At 48.4% G+C, this 25601-nt stretch overlaps 1 long non-coding RNA gene across 1 annotated transcript; it reads right to left on the bottom strand.

The window, feature by feature from the left end:
• Positions 1 to 3265: 3265 nt before the first annotated feature.
• LOC144217266 (uncharacterized) lies at positions 3266 to 24625 on the bottom strand. Its single transcript, XR_013330864.1, has 3 exons — positions 24563 to 24625; positions 13830 to 13909; positions 3266 to 3490 (listed from the first exon to the last, which is right to left on the bottom strand). It is a non-coding gene; the product is annotated as an uncharacterized LOC144217266 (long non-coding RNA).
• Positions 24626 to 25601: the final 976 nt, after the last annotated feature.

Here is a 25601-nt window from a genome sequence, read left to right as displayed (position 1 = left end):
AGTAGTTCCTATATACGACAGACAGGGCAAACTGACATGGCCCACATAAGCAGCAAAAGAGAAATTGGTATATGGAAATGTGCCTTTGAGATATAAACAGTTGAAAATGTGAATCAAGGGGCCCCAGGGTGGCTCAGTTGCTTAAGCATTCAACTTGATTTTGGCTCAGATCGGGGTCTCTCAATTTGTGAGATGGAGCCCTCTGCACTGACAGCAAGAAGCCTGCTTGGGATTCTCTCTCTCCTTCTCTCTCTGTCACTCCCCCACTCTCTCTCTCTTTCTCAAAATAAATAAACATTTAAAACTAAGTAAATAAATAAATAAAGTAAACAAATAAATAAAATGTGAATCAAATGTGGTGAGTGCCAGGGCTCAGTCGGTTAAGTGTCTGACTTCAGCTCAAGTCATGATCTCACAGGTCGTAGGTTGGGGCCCCACATCAGGCTCTGTGCTAACAGCTCGGAGCCTGGGGCCTGCTTCAGTTGCTGCTGTCTCTCTCTCTCTCTCTCTCTCTCTCTGCTCCTCCCCCACGTGCACTCTGTGTGTGTGTCTCTCTCTCTCAAAAATAAACATTAAAAAAATGAAAAAAAAGTTTAAAAATATTTTTTAAAATGTGGAGAGTGCCAAAAAAAGTTACATTACCATATTATGCCAAATTTGGAAACTAGAGTGGGGGGGCAGGGCAATTGATCTGTTGTTGAGCCCACCTGACCTAAACAATAGGAAGGCCTTGGGGATCCTGTCTGCAACTTGTCATAAGGGGGAAAAAGCATAATCTCGTAGTAGACAACAATTATGATTATATTGAATGATAATCACTAATATTGTATCACCTGTATCTGTTGATGATATTCCACAGTTTTCATGAAAACCATTGTAAGTGGCTACAAAGCATTCTTCCCACTGGGTGTACATGGCCCTTAGCCGAGCTCTATTGCTGGATATTTGGGAATTTTCCAGCTTTGGGCTTTAAAAATGATACATAAGTGTATTATGTCTTCTAGATGGATCCCTGGAAGCGGAATTCCTAAGTCAAAGGGAAGAATGATATTTAGGTTTCTTTATCAGAGATTTCAAACTGTTGGTGAGAGAGCCAATTTGGCTCTTAGATGAGTTGGGTTTGGCCCATGCAAAACTTAAAAAATAAAATGTTTAAAAGTAAGACTATGTCCCATTAGAATTCATATTTCCACTAATCTTGGAAGATCGGAACTGCCCAATCAATCAGTACAATACATCCCATTAATAGAATGAAGGAAAAAAGTCCCATGATCATCTCAATTGATACAGAAAATGCATTTGACAAAAGCCAACACCACTTTTGATAAAACATCAAACTGGGAATAAAGGAAACTTCTGCAGTGTGATAAACGATGTTATGAAAAGCCCACAGCTGACATCATACTGAGTGGTGAAAAATGAGAGCTTTCCCCCTGAGACAGAAACAAGACAAGGATGCCTGCTTTCACCACTGCTACTCAACAGAGTACGGGAATTCTGGCCAGAGCAATTAGGCAAGAAAAAGCAACAAAAGTCATCCAAATTGGAAAGGAAGAACTAAAACTATCTATATTCACAGATGACATGAAAATTCCAAGAATCCACTGAATAGCCGTTAGTGCTGATAAATGAATCCAGCAAAGTTGCCAGATAGAGAATCAGCACACAAAAATTAGTTGTGTTTCTCTAATAGCAATGAACAATCCCAAAAGGAAAATAAGAAAATAATTCCACTTATAATGACATCCAAGAAGAATAACATATTTAGGAATAAATTTAAGCAAAGAGGTTAAAGATTTGTATACTGAAAGTTACAAAATATTGCTAAAAGAAATTAAAGAATGTCTAAATACCGGCAAAGACATCCCATGTTCATGGATTGAAAGACTTAACATTGTTAAGATGCAATACTACCCAAAGCAACCTACAGATTCAATGCAAACCCCACCAAAATCCTAGTATCTTCTTCTTCTCTCTCTCTCTTTTTTTTTTTAGAATGGAGAAGCTGATCCTAAAACTCATATGGAACTGCAAGAGACCCTGAATAGCCAAAACAATCTTAAGAAAGAAAAACAAAGTTGGAGGAATCACACCTCCTGGCTTTACAACTTAATTACAGAGCTATAGTAATCCAAACAGTATGGTACTGGCATATGGATTAACATATAAATGAATGGAATAGATTGAGTCTCCACAAGTAAATCCATACATATATGGTTGGTTGATTTTTGATGGGGTGGGGGGTGGGCATAACCATTCAATGTGGAAAAAATAGTCTCTTCAGCAGGTGGTGATGGGACAACTGAATTTCCACACAAAAGAATGAAGTTGGACCCTTACCTCACACCATATATGAAAACCAATTTAAAACAGATCAAAGCCCTAAATGGAAGAATAAAAGTTACAAAGCCTTTTGAAGAAGACCAAGGGGGAAAGGATCATACATTGGATTTGCTAAAGATTTCTTGAATATGACACCTAAAGCACAGGCAACAAGAGAATAAATAGCTAAATTGCACTTCATTAAAATTTAAAATGTGCTGCAAAAAACACTACCAAGAGGCAGGCTACCCACAGAATGGGAGAAAGTATTTAAATGAATATAGCTAATAAAGGTTTAGTATCCAGAGTAAATTAAGAACTCTAACAATTCAACAACAAAAAGGCAAACAATCCAATTTTTAAATTGGCAAAGGACTTGAATAGACAGTTCTCAAGCACAAGAAAAGATGTATAATGTCATTAGGAAAATGTAAATGGAAACCACAATGAGATACCACTTCAGACCACTAGGAGGGAAATGATGACAAAAAAAGGAAAAAAAATGCAACATTGGTGTGGATGTGGAGAAATTTGGACTCTCTTACATTGCTTGTAGAAATGCAGGGGCGCCTGGGTGGCTTAGTCGGTTAAGCGTCCGACTTTCGCTCAGGTCATGACCTCGCGGTTTGTGGGTTCGAGCCCTGCGTCGGGCTCTGTGCTGACTGCCAGCTCAGAGCCTGGAGCCTGTTTCAGTCTGTGACTCCCTCTCTCTCTGACCCTCCCCTGCTCACGCTGTCTCTCTCTCTCTCTCTCTCCTAGAAATAAATAAAAAAACATTCAAAAAATTTTTTTAGAAATGCAAATGGTTAAGCTGATGTGGAAAACAGCTTGAGGGTTCCTTAAAAGGTGACCATAAAATTGCCGTATGATCTCCCACTCCCATTCTTAGGTATATGTCCCAAATAATTGATAACAAATACTTGTACACAAAATTTCAGGATTATTCACAATGCTCCAAAGGTGGAAACAACCTAAATTCCGTCAACTGATGAAGGGGTAACAAAATGTGGTCTATCCATACACTGGAATATTATTCAGCCATAAAAAGGAATGAACTGGGGGCGCCTGGGTGGCTCCATCAGTGACTGACCCTTGATCTCAGCTCAGGTCTTGATCTCAGGATCATGAGTTCAAACACCATGTTGGGCTCTTGTGCTGGGTGCAGAGCCTATTAAAAAAAAAAAAAAAAGAGGGAATGAACTGCTGATACATGCTACACCATGGATAAATCTAATAAAACATTCTGTTAAGGAAAAAAGCCAGACACAAAAGATCATATATGGTATGATTCCATTTTAATGAAATATCCAGAATAAGTGATAGAGACAGAAGACAGATTAGTGGCTGCCAGGCCTGAGGGGAGGAAGAGATGGGGAGTGGCTGCTAATGGGGTAGGATTTCCTTTTGAGGTGATGAAAATGTTCTGGAACTGGACAGTGGTGATGGCAGCCCCCTCGGAAGCCCTCAGCTGGGACGAATTGCCCTGCCAGGTGAGAGGCAAGGACAGCTCAGGTCTCTGAGTCAGTGGACTGATGTCAGTGACCTTTGCCATGGGGCCATCTTCCTCCAACACTCTGTGGAATATGACCCACCACACAGGTTGCACTTAGAGAAATTGCAGTGCATTTTCCTAAACCTGTGTAAGTGCAAACAGCTTGTCTATTCTCTTTGTAAATAAATATCTTTGTATTGTCCACAGCCCCTAGGAAATGCCTTAAACCATAGGTGCCCAATATAGGTTTGTTCTTTTCCAAGATTTAGATCTTATCGTCCCCCACCCTCATGGAGGGATAAAAACCAGTCACCAGCATGCGGGGTGAACCAAAAGGGAGAACTGCTGTTCATACATCTGTGCACCCAACGTTCATCAAACATGCAGTACATACTAGGCTCTCTGGGCAGGTTAGAGCTGTTACAACGTCGCCGTGCATGTATCGGGGTCCAATTAGGAGACAGAAGCCACACCATCATTGGAATACAGAATGAATACTACAAAGATTATTGACAAAGGAGTGGCGTAACAAGGGATTCACTAAAGAGAAGTGAAGATATTTCTAAACAACCTAGGATAGCAGAATGAGGAGCAGCCGCTACCCCCAGGGCGGAGCTGGAGCACCCAAGTGAGAGCCCAACACCCTCTCCACCAGAGCCAGGGCCAAGATCCAGGCCTCACTGGATGGGGCGTGGACACGGTAGGCTGTCTGGCGGAGGAACGGGGTGCCAGCTGGGCTTGCTGGAAACCCACCCTCAGCAGTGCTGGGGAAGCTGCCCACAGGGGGGCGCCATGCCTCAGAACTTGCGGAAAGGTGTCTAGAAAGTGGGGAAAGCTGTCGTTTGTGTGTGGGTGTGCGCATGTGCGTGTGCGTGTGCGTACGTGTGTGTGAGCTATATGGGATAGGATGGTGTCAGGGAGGATCTTTCTGATAAAATGACATTTGAGCAGAGACCCCAAAGAAGTGAGGTAATGACAGTGTAGGTGTTGGGTGGGCAGAAGAGGATTCTGAGCGGAGCAAATAGCAACTGAAGAGGCCCCAAAGCCAATCTGCCTGATACATTCAAGGAACTGCAAATAGCTGGTGTGTGTGTGTGTGTGTGTGTGTGTGTGTGTGTGTGTGTGTGAGGGGGTGGGGTGGCAGGGCTGGAGCTGCAGATAGAGGCAGGAGGGGAGGTAGGAAATGTGCTCTGAGATGACGTAGGGCCTCGAGGCCAACATGGGGACATTAACTTTTGTTCTGAGTTATACATGTGCATTTATTTCACAATAAACTCACAAGTACATGTAAGGGATTATGGGAGTTCGGAAGAAGGAAAGATCGGCTCTGGCTTGGCTGGGGGCTGAGAAGAGCAGGAGATTCGAGAAAGGGTGTCGATAAGCCAGGAGGGAAGACAGCTGTTTGGAGAGGCGTAAGCACGGCCTCCCCCCGACCCCTGGAGCAGGGGCTGCCTGGGAGCAGAGAGGTTCCCTGAAGTCCTGCCCTGCCCACGGCAGACTCGCATCAGTGAGACGAGTCGCAGTGCCCCCTGAGAGAACTTTCTGTGATGTTTGGAGATGGTGTATGTCCGCGCTGTCCAGTTTGGTAGCCACTAGCCACCATGGCTGTGGAGGGCTTGAAAGGTGCCTAGTGGGACTGAGAAAGTGAACTTCTAAAATTTGGTTTACACTGACATTTAAATTGCCACCAGAGACTAGCAGCTACCACGCTGGAGAGTGCAAGTCCTTGCTGCTTACATACCCTGCATAAACGGATTTCACCTGATGCCCCCTTCTTCCACAGCCTTGAGTAGAACTCACATGGGTGCTAAATAAAGCAAGTAGGACCTTGCCCCGCTGACCTCCTCCCCATGCCCCGCCCAGCTGTTTGGTCTGGGCCACACTGAAACCCTCAAGGTCAGCTCATCACCCCCTCTCATTCTGAGTTAGCAGGCAACAGATCTTTCCATTCTACTAAAAAAAAAAAAAAAAATAGTTTTCTGTTTGCACATAAACCTTGTTCTTTGCCTGCCTGGTTAGTCTTCCAAACATCTGTGCCTCTTGTAAGAGGAGTGGTAAGGGGCTGGTCAAAACGAAACCCCACGGCCACAGCAGATGGTCACATCTGCCATTTGCACCTACCTTTTCTACCAAGAGCCAAGAATATTCAGGTTGCTAATTTGAACCCAAATAGTGAAGTTCTCTCCCTCTCTCCTTTTTGGGTTCTGATTCTGTAATTTCAGTTTTCACAAACAAAACCCTTCTGTATGCAAAGTTCTTAGGATGGCTGTGGTCTCCAGTGTGTTCCTTGCCAAACAAATGCAATTTGCTTGTGGTTTTAGAGGTTCACAATCACGCCATGTAGGAGCTGTGCTGTGCAGGGTGAAGGAGGGCTGGCGCGAAGCTGTGCATGAAGGGGAGAGGCTATGGAGCATTTTCGATGGGCGACTAGTGTGATGCCGTGGATACCGTGCCCTGCCCCCCACACCGTCATTGAGACAGCCAAAAACATCTCCAGACATTGTCCCTGGCTCCCTGGGAGGCAGAAATGCCTGGGTTGAGAACCACTGGTATAGATACATCCTGGACGGGAAGAGGGATGGCGAAGACCTCCGAAGTCACCACCCTCCATCTCGGGGATGAAACTGTTAACACTCTAGATCCCCAACAAGCGAGCATTTCTGTGTCTCCCAACAGAGACAGTGTTGCCTGTGGGTTCTAAGCCTTAAACAGGAAGAGTACGTTCTGTGAGCTACACAGGCCAGATTCTTCATTTATTGTGTCTAAGTGTCAAGTACTGGGGACATGGCAATGAACAGATTCATTAATTCACTCAACAAATATTTATTGTCTACTATGTGCCAGGCATTGTTCTAGGCACTTGATGTATTAGTCAAGGTACTTCAGAGAAACAGAATTTTATATATATATATATGAAAAAATATATTTATGTATACCATATGTACTATCATACTAGGTTTACAAATTCTATATATCATACAATATTTACAATTCATTCTGCTTTTCATTTTGGATTTCAGTCTCCACTTAATTGCTGCAGCTGGTGTCAGGCAGATAGCCTCTGCTGGCTCCGGCCAGAAACAATTACATATATATATATACATACATATGTATGTGTATATATATATGGGCTATATATATGAGCTATATATACATATAGGCAGCAAGTACAGACATATATGTGTATATATATATTCTCTGGAGAACTCTGAAGGGATATATGATATGTATAGAAACGCAAGGAACATAGGATATCTAAAACAACTTTGAAATGAAGTTGGGGAGATGGTACTGGCTATTTTAAAGCTAGTGTTAAAGCTATATAGTACAGTAGTAGTATATATAGTATAGTATAGCATAGTATATTAAAGTTATAGAGTATAGCAATACCACATATAGCTATGTGGTGTTGGTGTAGAGGTTGACAATGGAACAGAGATCAATAGAATAGTTAATATTAATATACCATATATAAAAATTAACCCAAAATAGATCATAAGCTAAGTGTAAAACCAAAAGTATACAACTTCTAAAAGAAAATGTATAAGAAAACCTTGGTTAGGCGAAGATTTCTTAGATATGATACCAAAAGCATAATCCATAAAAGAAAAAAATGGATGAGTTGATTTCATTCAAATTTAACTCTTCTGCTCTTCCATAGATGCTGCTAAGAGAATGAAAACACAAGACACAGACTGGGAGAAAATATGTACAAGTCATTTATGTGATAAAGGACTAGTATCAGAATATATGAAGAACTCTCCAAAGCCCAACAAGAAAAAAAACAACTCAGTTTTTAAAAATGGGCAAAAGGCACCTCAGTTAATCAGTCAGTTAAGCGTATGACTCTTGATTTCAGCTCAGGTCATGATCCCAGGGTTGTGGGATCGAGCCCTGTGTTAGGCTCTGAGATGGGCAGGTAGCCTGCTTGTGCTTCTCTTGAGATCTCTCTCTCTCTCACTCTCCCCCAGCCTGCTTCTCCCCTGCTCATGCACAGGCACTTTCTCTCTCTCTCTCAAAAAAAAAAAAAAAAAAAAAAAACTGACTAAAACAATGGGCAAAAGATGTGAACAGACACTTCCAAGGTATAGGGATGGCCAATAAGCACATGAGAAGATAGTCAACATCATTAGTCATTAGAGAAATAAAAATTACAGAAAACCATAATGAGATACTGTGAACACCTATTAGAATGGCTAACATTAGAAAGACTGGCCAACACCCAGTATTGATGAGGATGCAAGCTACTGAAACTCTCATTCCCCGCTGATCAGAATGTAGACTGTAGGACCATTTTTGATATTAATTTGGTAGGTTTTTGATATTTTAAACATATGCCTATAATATAGATTCAGCAATTCCTAGATGCTTACCCAAGGGAAATGAAATCCGTCCATACAAATGTGTACAGGAATGTTTATGGTGTATACCAGCTCTGTTGGTGAATTGGCAAAAACTGGGAACAACCGAGGTGTCCACCAACAGGTGAATGGACATGTCCATGCAGAGGACTATTACTCAGCAAGGAAAAGGAACAAGTGTGTCCTGGAAAGGATGTGTCCTCTGGGGCCAGGGTGTTAGAGATGGAAGAGCCAGACCGCTCAATCCTTCCCACGGCTCCCCTCTCACTCCAGAAAAAAACGACTTCTGCACAATGACCAGACCCTCCACGCGGTTCCCTCACCTGCCTCTCCTCCCCCGCCCCTCCTCTCATTCCCTGTGCTCCAGCCACACTGGCTTCGCTGCTGTTCCTCAGACTTGCTAGTCTTGTGCCCTTTGCCTGGAATACTCTTCCATAGAGAACCACACGGCTCCCTTTTCCTCCTCCTTCAGGTATTTATTTATTTATTTATTTTAAATGTTCTTTACATTTTTTAAAATGTTTGTTTTTTAGAGAGTGAGAGAGAGCACAAGTGGTGGAGGACTGGGGAGGGGGGGACAGAGGATCCAAAGCGGGCTCCGGGCTGACAGCAGAGAGCCCGATGCAGGGCTGGAGCCCACGAACAGCGAGATCAGGACCTGAGCTGATGTCCAACCTCAACCAACTGAGCCACCCAGGAGCCCCCAGGTCTTTATTTAAATATCACTTTGTACCTATGGGACACTAAAAGACGCCCAGGTCCTAATTCCTGGGCCCTGCGAATGTTCCCTCACGTGACAAAGGGACTTGGAAGACGTGGCTGATGTTGAGATGAGGACAGGATCCTGGATTATCTGGGGCGGGGCCTCAGTGTAGCCTCAAGGGCCCCATGAGAGGGAAGCAGAGGGAGGTGTGACAAGAAGAAGCAGGTATGGCTTTGAAGATGGAGGGTGGAGGAAAGGGAGGGCCCGGGATAAGCATCCGACTTCTGTCCAGCTCACCATCTTGCGGTTTGTGGGTTCGAGCCCCACTTCAGGCTCTGTGCTGACAGCTCAGAGCCTGGAGCCTGCTTTGCATTCTATGTCTCCCTCTCTCTGTGCCCCTCCCCTGCTCCCACTCTGTCTCTCTCTCAAAAATAAATAAACGTTAAAAAATAAAGAAAGAAGATGGAGGAAGGGGCCACGAGCCAAGGACGCTGGGAGCACAACTCTGGAAGCTGAGAGCGGCCCCACGCGGATTATTCCCTGGAGGCTCCAGAAGGAGCCAGCCTGCCCTCGCCTGACGGTAGCCTAGTGAGACTGGTTTTGGACTTTTGAACTTCAAAATTATAAGTGGGCGAATAAACGAATGAGGGAATAAGTGCACATTGTTTTAAGTCACTGAGTTAGTGGCACACTCTTTACCCGGGCAGCCATACTCTACTACCTTGCTCAGCATTTCGGTCCCCACGCCCGGAACTCCTGTCTTCTTTCCATGCTTCATTATCCCTCGTGGCCCTGATGAGGCTATACATTTTACTTATCTATCTTACTCCTGTGTGTATGTGTGTGTCTCCCATAGTCTCCAGGGACGCAGGGGTACCTCGTTTTGTTTATCCGTGCTGTATTCCCACAACTTGCGATGTAGGAGAGCTCAGCAAACTACGTGCAGAAATGCAGCAGTTGACCACGTGCATATAAGATTTAAATAGTCAGAACAGCACAGGAAATAATTTAACAATACCCACATGGACCTTGTTTACGACTGGTCGAGTTTGCTCCGTGTTTCCCTTTCTTAAGCCAGGAAGCACCGCACAGATGGTCTCAATCCCCTTTGATCGGGTCCACCAGTCCCGTCCCCTCCCAGGAGTTTGTGAGTTTGGTTTGTGTGTTTCCAAGCCATTTTTGATATCTTACACCCATGTGTAAGTGGACGTGAGTTAGGTCTGCGTCTGTGTTTACAATGCACACCAATGGTGAGACGCCTGGGTGGCTCAGCCTGTTGAGCCTCTAACTTCGGCTCAGGTCATGATCTCACAGTTCGTGAGTTTGAGCCCTGCGCTGCCTCAGTGCTGACAGCTCAGATCCTGGAGCCTGCTTCAGATTCTCTCTCTCTCTCTCTCTCTCTCTCTCTCTCTCTCTCTGCCTCTCCCCCAGTTTTGCTTGCTCTCTCTCAAAAATAGATAATCATGAAAAAAACCCACACCAATGGAGCCACAGCATAATCCGCCTTTCTCCACTCATCACTGTGTTCTCTAGAGGCCCATGGTGGAGGCACGCGTAGACCTGGTCCCTTCTCTCTCCCGTCGCACGGTGCTCCACTATAAGCCCACATCACATTTGAGTCATCCCTTTCCCTGCTGACATATCAGGCAGGGTCTGGGCGGGAGACAGACCGACCACTCAACACGAGAAGGAGCTGAATAAAGCGGCTCTTCGGAAAGGTGTGGCCAGGACTGAGGAAAACAACACACCGAGCGTCCTTGCATCTGTCCCCGTTTCCAAAAGTGCTGCAGCGAATGTCTTTATCCTCGCACACATGTGCAGAAGCTCCTCCGAGGTCCCCTGTGAGGGGGCTGGCTGGGTCAGGTTATCCTCAGAATCTGCATTTCTATAAGGACGCAGGGGGTGACTATCCAGAGCTGTAAGAGTATGCACCTCACAAAGGAATTTACCCCAAGTCACCTCCTCCTGGAGTGGCCCAGAAGACTGCCACGGGCTGTCTTTACAGGACGATGTCCTCTACAGGTTAGTCTGCACATCCCGACTGAACAAATTGCAATTCATAGAATGACATGGGGCAAGGGTCCTGGGCCCAGCCTCAGCCCCTTCGCTCGTGACCTGTGACTTTCTACTTGTTCCCTCATCCATCAGGGACAGCGACAGCGCAGCCAGAGCCCCACCTTGCCAAGAACCGGTGGGTGGCGGGTGGCGTGCGGGGGGCCAGGTTGGCTCAGGGCCCTGGGGAGCGCCCAGCAGGTCACTGCAGAAACAGTTCTTCTCTGCAGAAAGAACCAAAGTGCCCGCCTTTCTCTCACTTCCTTTCTGGGGCCTGGGCGGGCTGGCCTGGGAGTGGCCAGCTGCTATTTACGGGCCTCGGCTGCTCTGTGTGAAACCCCAGTCCCTCCCGAGAGGAAAGAGTGGAGGAAGGAGGGGTGCCAGGTGACCTTGCCCTTGGTCTGCGGTGCAGTGGGCCCAGGTGTGGCGGTTATAGTCTCGAGTAAAACCGAGCCTAAGGTCAGGATGGCTCTGGGGCGGCAGGTGCCCGGGCAGAGCAGCCCTGTGCACGTGCTATTTATAGACGCTCAGACCAGAGCGGGCTGCCTGTCAAAGGATGGCATCCACTCTCCCTGGTTTGGACAGAAGGGGAAACTGAGGCTCAGGACATCGAGTGCCAGGTCCGAGGTCACACACTGAGCTTGGGACATAAACAGGACTAGCACCAAGCGCCTGGGCTGCTTCCTCAGGGGATGGCAAGGTTGCCTATGTGGAGCAGACATGAGTTTTGAGGGCCACAGAACATCTTCCGCCCTCCCCTGACTCCCCTGGCCACCCCCAGAGCCCAGGGTGGCTGGGGAAGGCTGTGAGATGGGGGTGGGGGAGCACAGTTGTAGGGCAGAGAGGATCCTATACACGCCTGGGGTCTCCAGACCTGCGTCCCTCCCCCTCCTACCCACCTTCATGATTCATGTTGGCCTTTTATAATCTTTTCTTTTGCACCATCTAGGTTGCTCTTTGGTGTTCACTGGAACCTGATTTCACTGGAATAAAAATGGCTGTCTGGTATTCCTTCCTTCATTCCTTCTCCCTCCCTTTCTTCTCTGCTTCCCTTCCTCCCTGTGTCCCTCTCTTCTTCCCTGTACTATGTACTGGATACCATTCCAGACATGGTCAGGGCAGTCCTCATTGACAAGGCAACATTTGAGCAAGATTTGTAGGCAGTGATGTCTTACCCAAGCAGCTATCCAGGCAAAGAGTGTTCCAGGCATAGGGAACAACAAGTGCAAAGGCCCTGAGGCAGGCCCGTGACTGACATGCTGCAGGCCCAGAGAAGTCCCCTGTGTGAGGTGGTGTGGCGGGGGAGAGCAGCAGACAGCTCAGAGCGGGAGAAGGCCCAGGCTCCATGACCTGAGGCTGTTGTGGAGATTCAGGCCGTCCCTCAAGAGAAAGCTGGGAGCCAGCAGAGGGCTCTGAGAGAAGAGCACTAAGCTCCTCTTGGGCTTCACAGGTCACCCCGATGTGTGTGGATCACCCTGGGGGAGGCCATGGCAGAGGGAGGGAGGTCAGTGTGGAGGCCACCGGGCCAATGCAGGGAAGTGACTAATGTGGCCCAAAGTAGGTAGGAATCAGGGAGGAGGTGAATCTGAGGATCGTTTTGAAGGTGACGCCTGCACACGTGCTGGTGGGTCGGATGGGAACAGGTGTGGAGGGAAGACTCCAAGCCCACGGCCCCGTGCGGTACAGGGTGACAGACTGACCGGGCTTCCGTTTCGGCTCTGCCAGTGGCTAGCCGTGGGGCTGCCCTGCCGGGGCCTCCTTGATCCATCTGCAGATGGATGATGGCGTCTCACAGGCTCCAGAGCACCTGGGCCAGTGTCCCGCTCAGCAACGGGCATGCTGTGGTACTCAGGAAGCTCCCGTAGTGACGGTCCCACCTGGTTTGCCACTGGATTGGTTGGAGGGGGTGAGAGGGAGAAAGAGGAAGAAGTCAAGGTCGATTCCGACGTGTGGGGCCTGGGCAGCCAGGAGTTGGGAGCAACCATTACCGGGGCAGGGTATGGTGAGGCGGGCTGGGCCACAGAGGCAGGTCTGCAGTAAGTCTGGGAGGCCGGTTCAGAAGTGAGGAGGAGGCCCGGGAGCTGACGGGGACCCGAGGCTGGAGGCCAGAGGAGAAGCCTGGCACCGATGTGGATTCACGCACTGTCACTGTTATTACACGCTGAGCGCTGGCCAAGTGTGTTAGTCAGAGTCCCCCAGAGGACGAGAATGGGTGGGAGGCACGTACACAAAGAGAGAGGTGTGTTGTAAGGAACCAGCCCTTGTAACTCACTGTGTCACTCACTGTGACCTCGGTCACTTCTCTTCTCGTCTCCCAGCTGTCCTGTTTGTGAGTACAGGCAGCCACCGGCCGGCTGTTTCGTAAGCTCCTGTCTCCTCCACCCGGGGCATGGTGGTGACCCGGTCCACATCTCTGCACTCGCACTGCATCCCCCCCAAGGAGACAGACGACCGGGCATCGGTGGCTGACGCGTGAAGCCCTTGTAAGCCGTGACGAAGACAACCAGAGCTGAAGGTAGGGGTGTGTGGGCAGGGTGCAACCTACTGATGGTGGCCAGGAGAGGCCTTCACGCGGGGGGACTTTAGAACTGAGGTACAGAGGCAGAGAAAGCAGGTGGAGGATGCGAGGTAAAGGATGGGAACAAAGAGTAATTCCAGCGGAAGGAACAGCACATGCAAGGACTCTGAGCTGGGGTTGGGGGCGTCATGTGTGAGGTGTTAGTGTTGGATGAAGGTGCTGAAAGGTGTGTTCAGGCGGAGAGGTGCTGTCTGGGTGGGCCAGGTGGCTGTGACACAGGTGTGTGGGTGGTGGTTGTGACACAGGTGTGGTGTCCAGGTTAGGGGAGGCTGGGAAGATGGAGGCTGGGTGTGAGGCTCGCACACCCACCCCGTCCCCTACCTCTGGGAAGTCCTCGTGGTGGGGAGGAGCTTGAGCTCCATGGAGTTTACAGCCATCCTGATCCCAGAGGCGGGTTGTTTCTGGAAAAAAATATCCAGGGCTTATCCTCCAGGGATAGGTAAGAACTGACACCTCGGGTCCCTCTCCAGGCCACCCCAGGGGGCCATGATGCCATCTTCTCCCTTAATTCTGAGGAAGGTAGAATTGTGTCACTCATGGTAACGCTGGGTGAAGAGCTTAACCTGCTTCTTCTCACCCAGTCCTCACAACGATCCTGCGAGGTGCGGCCACCGTCACTCCATCTCACAGATGAGAAAACTGAGGCTCGGAGAAGGTATGTGGTTTGCCCAAGGTGTCACAGCTGCAGGGAGGTGGAGTGCGCCTGACCCAAGCCTGTCTGACACAGCCCCAGCTGCTGCTGGAACCCTCCCGCACAGCCGGTGGGACGTCAGAGGCCACCACGCTGGAAAGTAGCCACGTGACTTGGCAGAATTCGCTAAGGCTACACACACAGACCCACGAGCCAGCAATCTCAGCCCTGGGGACGTGCCCAGCACACACGCGTCACCGCTTCTACCAGGACACAGGTCAAAAAGACAGCTGTGCTGCAGGCAGCACCTCCAAACTGCAAACTTCCCCCAGGCCCGGCCACAGCAGACGGGATGAAATAACTGTGGTGACAGTGAGGGAAGCAACACCATACAGCAACGACGGTGCATGAATCACGGCCACGCGCGACACGAGTGCATCTCACACATCATGTCCAGTGACGAGAGCTAGAGGAATAGGGCTACACGGTTCCCTGAAGTTCAAGATCAGGCACAACCACTCTGGGGGGCTCTAGTCTGTCCAGGAGGGCTGTGGACAAACCAGGCCCCAGGCTCTCCCCACCGCAGCTGCCCACTCCTGGCCCCCGAGCAAGTTCACAGTGCGCTCTGGGGACCCTGGAGGGACCCCAAGGCCTTGCCAGGGGACGTGCCGGGTCCCCCCTTGCCAGTCACAGTGCCGTTTGAGGCGGGTTTCTTCGACACTTGCACCAAAGCAGCACAGCACCACAGGCTGGCTGCGGGCGCAGGGGCCAGGGTCTCGGTGCTTTGTCTTAAGCCAGACCTGAAGGAGGTTCACGAAAATGTTCAAGCGCCGCTCTTCTCGCTAATTTCCTTCCATCGCATAGTGACTTTCTCATAACAATATGTTAGTTATCTTAACAAGTCATGGACGGAGCTAGAGAGTATGACGCTAAGTGAAATAACTCAGAGAAAGACAAACACTATACGATTTCACTTCTATGTGGAATTTAAGACACAAAACACACAAGCAAAGAGGAAAAAAAAAAAAGCAGAGAGNTCTCTCTCTCCTAGAAATAAATAAAACATTTAAAAAATAAATAAATAAATAGGCCGTGAGAGTGAGGAGGGAACCTGTTGTGAGGAGCACAGAGTGATGTGCGGAACCGTTGAGTCACTACATCATACCCCGGGACTAACATAACACTGTATGTTAACTAACTGGAATGACAAACTGAAATTTAAGAAAAGAATTAAACCAAATAAAATAAATCATTAGATTGGTCTTGAACTTCCCAGCTGTAGTTTCCGACGCAGTCACTACCGATAGGTGTGCCCCGCAAACAGCAGCTCTCTGGGTTCCTCGACTGTGATCGGGACCAGGTGGGGTCCCCAGGGACTGGGGGGCAGGAAACACAGGCCCAGGTCCCCCACAGGTGCTGGGAGGCCCCCCGTGGGGCTGGTGTGACGGGGCCAGGTGTGGGGCCGTGCCGCCGTGCCTTCTGTCAGTGTGGGCCTGGCCAGGCTCCGAAACCCTTCCTGTCGGGGCCACCCGTGGGGCCCCGCAAAGCTGTGCAGGTCATGAAAGACAGGGAAAGACCGAGAAACTGTCACAGGTTGGAGGAGACTGAGGAGACGGCGCACGTTGTGAGGGGGGCTGGATGGGACCCTGGAGCAGATACAGGAGAGTCGGGATAAACAGGTGAAATCGGACAGAGCGGCAGTTTGTAGTGTCACCCTCGTCCTGTGAAAAGCACGAGTCAACAGCTAACTTGTCATTCAGCTATGCACCAGCGTTGAGGTCTGAGTTCTGCCAAATGGTCACGGGTGGGTGGAATGTCAGTGTTAGGGAGGGCTGGACGGAGGGCAGACGAGACCTCCGTGGTAGGTTTTTAATTTTCCCGCAAAGCTGAAATCATTCCAAAATGGGGCGCCTGGGTGGCTCAGTCGGTTAAGCGTCCGACTTCTGCTCAGGCCATGATCTCATGGTTCGTGGGTTTGAGCCCCGCATCAGGCTCTGTGCTGACTGCCAGCTCAGAGCCTGGAGCCTGTTTCGGATTCTCTGTCTTCCTCTCTCTCTGACCCTCCCCTGCTCACGCTGTCTCTCTCTCTCTCTCTCAGAAATAAATAAAACATTAAAATATAAAATAAAATAAAATAAAATAAAATAATTCCAAAATGGAGGCACTTACTGTTGCAGCACCAGAACAGCCCAGCACCGGACGGGCCTCTGTCAGCACAGTGGTTCCCCTCGGGGAGCCAGAACCTGAGAAGGGCTGGGCACCTTCCATTCCTGGCTGGGGGGGCTGCTGTCTGCAAAAGTCTTTCGAGCTGCGCACTTACAATGTACATATCATACCTTATGAATTTCCAGAATTTTAAGTTACAAGCAGTCTAGGACAGGAGCAATTTGTTTGGGCCATCAGGCCTCAGAGGCTCACCGGGCTGCGAGCCTGGGCCCAGAGCTGCCCGTGCCTCCCTCGCCTGGGGTTCCAATCGCAGAGGGACATGACCTGACCAGGTTCCCAGGAGGCCCCCCTCCCGACTCCCAGGCTGGAAGCAGCTAGGGATGGGGGTGGGGAGGCCAGGACGCGGGTAGGGGTCGGCTGACCCGATCCCGGGGAGCTGACTGGCTTGGGGCAGGCATGCAGCTGGGAAGACGGCGTCAGATGACAGTGGTTGTACTCTGAAGGCAGAGCCAACCCTGAGCCAACCCAGAGCCACCCTGGTACAGGGTGACAGACTGACCGGGCTTCCGTTTCGGCTCTGCCAGTGGCTAGCCGTGGGGCTGCCCTGCCGGGGCCTCCTTGATCCATCTGCAGATGGATGATGGCGTCTCACAGGCTCCAGAGCACCTGGGCCAGTGTCCCGCTCAGCAACGGGCATGCTGTGGTACTCAGGAAGCTCCCGTAGTGACGGTCCCACCTGGTTTGCCACTGGATTGGTTGGAGGGGGTGAGAGGGAGAAAGAGGAAGAAGTCAAGGTCGATTCCGACGTGTGGGGCCTGGGCAGCCAGGAGTTGGGAGCAACCATTACCGGGGCAGGGTATGGTGAGGCGGGCTGGGCCACAGAGGCAGGTCTGCAGTAAGTCTGGGAGGCCGGTTCAGAAGTGAGGAGGAGGCCCGGGAGCTGACGGGGACCCGAGGCTGGAGGCCAGAGGAGAAGCCTGGCACCGATGTGGATTCACGCACTGTCACTGTTATTACACGCTGAGCGCTGGCCAAGTGTGTTAGTCAGAGTCCCCCAGAGGACGAGAATGGGTGGGAGGCACGTACACAAAGAGAGAGGTGTGTTGTAAGGAACCAGCTCTTGCAATTATGGGGCCAGCAAGTCTAAGATCTGCAGGACAGGCTGGCAGGCTGCAGACCTCGGCAGAGCTCTAGACGTTGCTGTTTCAAGCCCAAAGGCCGTCTGGAGGCAGAATTCCTTCTTCCTCAGGGAAACTCAGTCTTTTGTACTTGTGGCCTTCAACTGATTGGACGAGGCCCACCCACATTGTGGTGGGTCATCTGCTTTACTCAAAGTCCACGGATTTTGCTGTTGATCTCATCCAGAAATACCTTCACGGTGACATCTAGGTTAGTATTTAACCAATTATCTAGGTACTGTGGCTCAGCTAAGTGGACACATAAAATTAACCGTCACAGTGGGGAGATGGTGAGGCAGGGATGTCAGAGTTTGAGGCATGGTTCTTAGAAACAGCCCCACCTTCCTTTTGGTTTCTTCCTGGGCTTCTCAGGATCTCAATCCAGGTCTCAGGTGCCCTGCAACCCATCAAAGGCCTCACACAACAAGGTCCCAAACACTGGGCAAAGCAGAGCCCTTGGAAACACAGCGCTGTGTGAGACTATGCAGAAATATCTAAAGGAATTGCCCCTCCTGCCTTGACACCCCAGTGTGAGTTCTTGAGTTTGTTCTCGAGTTGTTGTGCTTCGACCTTTATACAACTCTGTGCAGAGCGATGTCCTCTCAATCAGGCAGTGGACGCTCGGAGCACAGAGACCATGATTTCCTGTAAAGTGGCAGTGACGGGGAGCTCACTCCTCAGCTGAGGCAGCCGTGGATGGTGTTGACTGGAGGAGTTCTCCTCAAAGTTGCACTGAGCACTCTCTCCCCAGGTCCTTCCCAGCCCACGGAGTCTACACAGGATGACCGCCACGGTGGCGCCCAGGGTGTGGGAGCACTGTCCCGGAACCTTCTCTTCAGAGGAGGCGCAGTCTTACTCCTCACGACGAACAGGCTCCAGGTCGCAGGGGGCCCTCCTCTGATCACATTCGTGTTCTGGAAAGCCCCTTCCCACTCTCCTCGGGGCCTGGCCAACAGCAGACTCTCTGTAGTTGTCTTTAATAACAAAGTGAGCCCGTTCAAAGAGCCAAGTCCTAATCCTGGCACAGAGTTCCAAAAGTTCACTTCTTAAACAAATGTTTGTTGACTCCCTACCATGTGCCAGGCTCCGTGTGAAGGTCTGGGAATAAAATGGTCTCCCAAACCAACGTGACCCTGTCAGGGCACTGGCGAGTCCCCTCAGGCCTCACTGCTTCGCTGCGCCCCAGCTCCCGGCTGCCGGGATCCAGAGCTCTAATGCCAGGGGGCCGCTGTGCTTGCTGTCCCGCAAGGCGGAAGTGCCAGGGAATTAATATGCCCCAGGGACAGCCCTCAACCGACAATACTGGTAGGAGTTGGTGTATCAATACCCTGCCCCCCATTCCCCAGGCGTAAGTTTTACACCGTTTCCCAGACTTGCCCTGTGGGATCGGGCCCCAGGTGCCCACCACAGCAGCTGGCAAGTAACATACTCTCCTGGCTGCTTTTCCTCCCTTGTGTCCTTCCCTTCCCCTTCTGTGCTCTTCCCGAACAAACAGCTTGCACTTAATCTGCCTCTCAGGGCCTGCTCGTGGGGAGCACAAACTTAGACAGCCCTGGCCCTCACAGAGCTTCCAGCTAGTGAGAAGATGGATAATAAATGAGTAAAAACAAATCAATATATAATTTGAGATTATGATAAGGAGTGTGGAGGGAAGAACAGGGAATATATGAGAGGCCAGGTGGAGAGAAATGTGAATGTACAGTTCGAATGTGTCAGAATGCAAGGCCAGGCAAGCCTCCTCAAAGGAAGTGACATTTAAACAGAGACCTGGAGGATAAGGAAAAGGAAACATCATTCCAGATGGAGGAGAGCATGTGCAAAGGTCCTGGGGCACAAAGGGGCTTGGCACTGTTGAGTTACAGGAAAGGAGCCTAACATCTCATTACAGTATAATGAGCAAAGGAGAGAGTGGTATGACAGGAAACTGGAGGGCAAGGCAGTGTCAAAACCTGGTATTGTCTGGTGAGTGGAACAAGAAGTTTTTACGTTTCTCTCAACACAATGGGGAAGCTTCCAGCAATGGTAAACTAGATTACCTCAGACTGGTAATTTCAGACTAGTACCTCAGACTGGTAATAAACTAGATCACTGCAGACCATTTCTCTCGCTGAGAATACTAGAAAGCTGGACAAAATTAAAAAGGAAAGCATGTCTATTTGAAGGTACCACATAACTATAAAGGTGGTGAGAAATTATGGGGATTATGGAACCGAGATCTGGGAGAGCATGGATGCCTAGAGAGGCGGGGCACACCGTTGATACCACTTCTCCCTTCAAGGGGATTACTGACTTGAAAGCAACATCTGAGAGGCTTAGAAGTTGAGCAGAGCTTTTTTTTCGGACTCTTGGGCCTTAGAGTTTAGAACCTGCCAAGGAGGGAGTGTTTAATAAACATCCAAAGTTTGGGGTCAGGATCCGTAAGGGCTGTGTGTGATGAATAAAGATGAAAAAGACATAGACAAGCCTTCAGAGGAACTGAATTTCAGCTAAGGTGATCCCAGCTTTGCTCCCTGCCCAAAACAAAAGTAAGAAGGAAAATGACATCAAGTTATCTATAATTTTTCATACTCAATGTCCAGGCCTACTTTTGTATAAGACTTGACCCCAAATCAGGGGAAAACACGCACAGAGAGAAACATAATAAAAAGAGATCCAAGAGGATGTAGATATTGGAGTTATATCATGGATTTTCAAATAACTGCAATTAAATGCTCAGTAAAGGGGCTCCTGGATGGCTCAGTTGGTTAACTGTCTGACTTCAGCTCAGGTCATGATCTCAGGTTTCGTGAGTTCAAGCCCCGCGTTGGGCTGACAGCTCAGAGCCTGGAGCCTGCTTCTGATTCTATGCCTCGTTCTCTCTCTGGCCCACCTCTGCTTATACCCCCCCTCTCAAAAATGAATAAATATTTTTAAAAATGTTTTAATGTTCAGTGAATTAAAAGACAACATGAGGATTTGGGCAATGAATGGGACTCTATAAAAGGGAACCATAAAATGAAACATCACATGATCCAGAAATTGAAATCCTTGGTATTTACCCAAGTGAAGTGGAAACTTATACAAACATTAAAAACCTACACATAGATGTTTATAGCAACTTTACTCATAATTGCCAAATCTTGGAAGCAACCTTCAGAGGTGAATGGATAAATAAACCATAGTACATTCAGACAATGGAATACTATTCAACACTAAAAAGAAATGGGTTATTAGGCCATGAAAAGATATGGAGGAACCTTAAATGCATATTAAGAACTGGAGGAAACGAATCTGAAAAGGCTGTGGACTACATGATATATGTAGTCCAGCTATATGACATTCTGAGAAAGCCAAAGCCGTGGAGATAGTACAAGGGTTAGTGGTTGCCCGGAGTTATGGTGGTGGGAGGCATGAATAGGCAGAGCACAGAAGACTTTCAGGGCAGTGAAACAATTCTGCATGACACTATTGTGTATACATGCCATTATACAGTTTTTAAATCCCATAGAATATACATCACCAAGAGTGATCCCTAATGTAAACTATGGGCTTTGATTGATGATGATGTTTCAATGTAAATTCACAATGGTAACAAATGTCCCACTTTGATGTGTGATGGTGATGGTGAGGAGGCTATGTGTGTGTGAGAAGTGGCGTAGGGGCATATGTGAACTTTCTGTACGGTCTGCTCAATTTTGTTGTGAACCTACACTTGCTTTAAAACATAAAATCTATTATTTTTTTAAAGACTAGAAAAAAATCAACCAAAGAAAGGAAAGGAAAGGAATAAAAGAAGAAAGGGAGAGACAGAAGAAAGGGAAGGAATAATGGAGGGAGGGAGGAATGGAAGGAAGGAAGGAAATGAATGGAAGGAAAGAGGAAGAAAAGGGAATCAAGTGGAAATTGTGAACCTCAAAAATTGGGTAAGTGAAATTAAGAACTCAAAAAATAAATTTAATACCTGATTAGATACAACTGAGGGGAAGTGTAAGGAACTGGAAGGTAGGTCACAGGAATATATCCAGACTGAAGAGAAAAAGAGAAATATGAAATGTGGGACATGGCATACAAGACCTAACATATGCATAATTGGAGTCCCAGAAGAAGAGGAGAGAGAAAGTACTGGACAGTGGATGTAGTTTAAGAGATAATGACTAAGAAAATTTTCAAATAAATGAAAAGACACCCAGCCATGGATCTGAGAAGGATGATGAACTCTTAGGAGGATAAATACAAAGAAAACCACACCTAAGTACAGCCCAATAATATCACTGGGAATCTAAAACAAGAAGAAAAATCTCAGAAGTAGGCAGAGAAGGAAAAAAAAATTAGAGACTTTTTAAGGAGGGCCTGATATAATATCTACTTTACATTTTGAAAAGTTCATTTGCAACGGCTGGAGGAGAATGGGTGGTAGCAGGTCCATCGGCTGAGCGGAAGGTGACACGGGTCTGAGAGTGACGGCAGTGAGGATGGGAGGGGAACAGCCATGGGGAGGAGGGTCTGCATTTTGGAAACAGAATAGACAACCTGGTGTGGAAAAGACATGGGAGCAAAGAAAGGAAAGAATCAAGGTTCATCCCCAGATTTCTGGTTTGAGTAATTCAGTAAACAGTGATGTCATTTACTGAAATTGGCAAGAACGGTTTGGGGGTATGTTATGTTGAGCAGGCGATTTGCTATCTCTGAGCCTCGTTATCCTCCTCTCTAGAGTGGGGTCATACTTGTACTCACCTCAAAACTGTATTCTTATGGTTGTTACAGACATCCAAGCTGAAGTGTCTGGGCGATAGTTCAGGGCAGGCAGCTGGAAGCAGGATGTCACCATTTGTACTCGGGGGCCCCTGTGTCCTTAGCCACTTTGGATCTAGAGCTGAAACAACTAGGCCAGCCCTGCCTTGTGGTTGAGGGGCCTGAGAGCTGGTTTAACACCTGTACCGGAGCCAATTTCCCACTTAATCAGGAAAAAGGAGAAAAATACATTAGCCTTTAATAGTAGCAGGAGATAAATTCAAGTCCTGCAACACAAAAAGGTCTTAAGTATTTTTTTTCTCCTTCACTCCAAACTTTTAAATTCTGCTTCTGCAACCTGATGCTTGCTAATCTGCCTTGTTCCATCTGCATTTATTGTTTTGGTTTGCTAGCCACTGGGAGATTAACACTCACCCTTTTTCTTCCTGGAGGGAATTTTCCTGTGAGACAGGCTGCACCAGAAACGGTGTTTGGTTTTTTTGTTTTTCCTGAGGATTGATCTGATTCAATTCAATTCAATTCAATTCAATTCAATTCAGTTCAGTTCCGATATATCTGGAGGACTTTCTCTGTGTCAGGTACTGAGGGAGCCCAACATATTACTTCAATCATTCCTTTGTTCAGTAAACATTTCTTTTCTACTTCTCACATCCACCCCTGCAGGCCTCTTCCTCTATTACACTCATATGCCGAGTTCACCGTGCAGGCACTGTGAGCTTCCCTGCAGGAATTTTGACTTTTACACTGCCGTGGCGCCAGCACCCTTGCACACAGTAGGTGCTCAATTAATGCTTGTGGACTGAGTGAGTGAACAACTCTGCTTTTGGTCCCACTTGTTCTCTCCGAGAGGGTCAGGAGTCACTGGCAGAAGGACCTCCGGGTCAGGCAGGAGCTCAGGCTCATATCTGGAGCTGATGAACATCTGTAACAACTCCTGCTGTCCCAGCACCTGCTGGGAGGATCATGGGCCCCGGGGTCAGAGACCGTGGGAGAAAATCTCAGCTCTACCACGTTCTTGACTATGGGAAAAATGCTCAGGCTCTCTAAGCCTCAACTCACGTATCTGTAAAATGGGGGTCTTGGCGGCATCTGCCTTATTTTGAGGATTAAGCAATTTAAATAAAATAAAGCTTGTGCCTGGCCGTTAGTAGTAGTAGTTCAACTAACTGTAATCACTTACTATTCTCCTAATGCCTCCCCCCAACATACACACACCATTGCCTTCACTGTGGGGCCCAAGCCCCTTTTCTAGCTGATCGCCTACTGTTTACAATAAGGGATTGCCAGAGTCCTCAGCACAGAAATCAGCAGCGAGGCCCCTCCTCCCTCTCATTCATGCAGCAACTGTCTGCGGGGGGCCTTTCGCGTGCCAAGCACAGCTGCACGTACCAGGGACATGGTGATGTCAAGATGAAGTCGCTGCCTGCTGTGAGGTCGGCTGAAGCTTATGCTCTAGTGGGGGAGCAGACGACCTCCCGGGAAGCACATGAGCACGCTAGCTCGTTCTAAGCAGATGTGAGAGCTAGAAGGAAATAAACCAGAAAAAAGTGGTGGCAAGTGACTGGGCTGAGAACTCTGGCCATGGCTGAGCATTCCAGCAGGGAGAATAGCAGGGGCAGAGGCCCTGAGGTGGGAATGCGTCCGGCTGGTCTCCTGGAGCGAGCAGGGGAGAGAGAAGGGAAAGCAGAGCAGAGAGGCACTGGGGCTAGATAGCATGGGGCTTTGTGCGGTTCCGTTCCTGGCTTTGTACTTCTAGCCTCACCCCCGGACGTCTGTGAATCGGTGGACTGTGGACGCAGATGCTCGCTGAGTCACCGCTGCCTCACCGCGGGGCCCGGCCTCGTCTTCTCACGAAGGACCGGTTCACTGATTTTCCTTCCTTGAATTGGTCACCGCCCAGCAGAACCCAAAGGAACCAAAATCTTGAGGGCTTTGTTTTTAATTTCCAACCTTTTCATCCATTCATTTATTTGCTCAACAAATATTTGTGAGATGTATATTATATGCTGAATATTTTGCTGGCCTCTGAGGACAACTCACAGACTAGCCTGGGGCCTAGAGATTTCAATGCCTCCGCTTTCCCATCTATAAAATGGGCAGGCTGGAACTGATGTCTATGAACTACATCTCTTCTAGAGTCAGGATGAGAGTGGAGAAGTCTGTAAATATCTCTGCCCAACATCACATGTACAAGAGAGGGCTGGGAGGGAGAGGCGGAGAGATGCTTCTTGCTCCCGAACTTAAGATATAAAAGATCCCCCATTTTTGAGTCTCGTAGCTCCATTCCCCACCCACTCCGGCACCGACCGATCCAAAAACTATGAAAGATTAAGAGATCATGGACTCACCTCTCCTTCCTGAGCTGCAGTGAGGAAAGAAGTACATTAGGCTGCCTTCTCTGTTTGTCTCCTGATCCAAAAACCTGGGTCAGTGGGCTGGGAGCTATTTGCAAGGCTGCACTTTTTGGTTAACAAAAGATTTCTCTGCTCACAGCCAAGGGGAGGGGCAGGACAACCAGAACCCGACTTCTTCTTTCGGTAAGAAGTCATCCTTTATTCTCTCCGGGAACCATTTAGGTGTGAGGGAGGAGCATGGAGAGGCGATGCTGTCCAGAGGGAAAGGGATGGACACTGTAGGTACATCACTTACCATCTCTATGACCTCAGGCAAATCACTATACCTCTCTGACCCTCAGTTTCCTCTTCGGTAAAATAGGAATAATAATAAATATGTTTCTGAGAGGATTAAATAAAATCTATAAATTGCCTTGTGCATGGTAACCCAGTAATCAGTGATGAGTATTATTAATACAAATATAGGGACATTTTGAATTGAGAATAATTACATTCCCTCCATGATATCTACCTGTTGGCTAGTATAGAACCTCACTAGCTTGGGGTGGGCTTCAGAGGCACCAGACATCTCTATGAGAGTGAATAGCAGTACCTCACCCCCCACGCCTCCTGTTACCACATTCCTTCCTTCCCAGTAAGTGACTGAAAGCCTTCAGGTGGCCCAGTGGCCAATAAACATCGGTGCACAGCCTCGCTAGTAATCAGGAAATGCAAATTAAAGCAACAAGACACCAATGCTCACCTATTAGATTGCGAAAACATCTGATACTGGATGAAACAGTCTGATAGTGCCCTATGTAGATCAAGAGATGGGGGGATGGGATAGCGATACCCTGCCAGTGGGAATGAATCTGCGTGGCCAATCTGGCAACATCTACTAAACTCCAGAAAGTGCACACCCCACAATTCAGAGGTCCTGTTTGAGAACACCCTACTAGAGGGACTTTCAAGTTTGCACAGAGAAGCATGCACGGGTCCGCCGAGGATGGTGTTGTTCATACAGCAGGGAGTCGAAAACAACCTAAACGTTCCT

This window comes from Crocuta crocuta, unplaced genomic scaffold (genome assembly GCF_008692635.1).
Source record: "Crocuta crocuta isolate KB4526 unplaced genomic scaffold, BGI_CrCroc_1.0 scaffold139, whole genome shotgun sequence".
Lineage (NCBI taxonomy): Eukaryota > Metazoa > Chordata > Mammalia > Carnivora > Hyaenidae > Crocuta > Crocuta crocuta.
Note: the sequence above shows the minus strand (reverse complement) of the source record. Positions and strands in the feature narration are given on the sequence as shown.